Source organism: Bison bison, unplaced genomic scaffold, assembly GCF_000754665.1.
Source record: "Bison bison bison isolate TAMUID 2011002044 unplaced genomic scaffold, Bison_UMD1.0 scf7180017855216, whole genome shotgun sequence".
Lineage (NCBI taxonomy): Eukaryota > Metazoa > Chordata > Mammalia > Artiodactyla > Bovidae > Bison > Bison bison.
The window spans coordinates 9436-10435 of NW_011485789.1; the positions used below are offsets into that span (position 1 = coordinate 9436).

General features: G+C 34.1%; 1 non-coding gene across 1 annotated transcript; it reads right to left on the minus strand.

Moving 5' to 3' along the window:
- Positions 1–532: 532 nt before the first annotated feature.
- TRNAE-UUC lies at positions 533–605 on the minus strand. Its single transcript has one exon. It is a non-coding gene; the product is annotated as a tRNA-Glu (tRNA).
- Between the last annotated feature and the right edge of the window lie 395 nt (positions 606–1000).

Here is a 1000-nt window from a genome sequence, read left to right on the forward strand (position 1 = left end):
GTGGCTGCTGCCAGTCTAGGATAGAGGGGATTGTAAGTGGGCAGTTTAAAATGCCACTGTGCTCTCTTTCTTCAATACAGCAGCTTTTGTCTTCACCAGGTCTTCCTTTGGTTGTTGTGTTTTTGACCACATTCTAGAGTTGTGCAAAAGTTGATAATGATTGTTCTTGCCAGCTCATTAGTCGCTTCTGTGGAGGGACACAGTCCTAGAGTTCCCTACTTCCTAATTTTCAGTGACATCATTCCATAATGTACTTTTATATGAATGTGTTTGGATGTAAATATCTAGCGATATAAATAGATAATAAAATTAATGACTTTAATTTTAAGATATAATTAGTGTTAGTATATTAAATAAAATATATATGATATTGAAATTACTATTTTAACAAACTAATGATTTCCTTAAGTAACGGACAAATCCATCATCAGAAAAAACATTTTCTTGTACACATATTTGTATTTTAGGTAATTATTATACTCTTTATAGCTTTTTTTTTTTTTGCCACACTGCATGGCTTGCAGGATCTTAGTTCCCTGACCAGGGATTGAATCTGAGCCCTCAGCAGTGAAAGTGCAGAGTCCTAACCACTGGACTACCAGGGAATCCCCATACTATGTATAGCCTTAATCTTTTTTTTTATTATCTACTTTACATAGCCAACTTTTGAAGCCAAGAACCACCTAGTTAATTTTCCCTGAATATACTTTTTACATTATATTAATAAATTTTAAGGTGGCAAAATAAGCTCATATATCAGCCACAGGACTGGAACCTTCTGTTAACTTACAACAGTTTTATAATAGAAAAGAATAAGGGTAAATTGGAAGAGAGAAGAGAAAAATGTAAAGTGTAAAGAGAAAAAAAAATAAAAGAGAAGGAACCAGTTTTAGAATAAAATTATCATTGTAAAAGCTAAGCACACATTTTAACACATAGTCATACACACATGCGCTTCCCAGGTGGCGCTAGTGGTAAGGAACCCACCTGCCAATGCAAG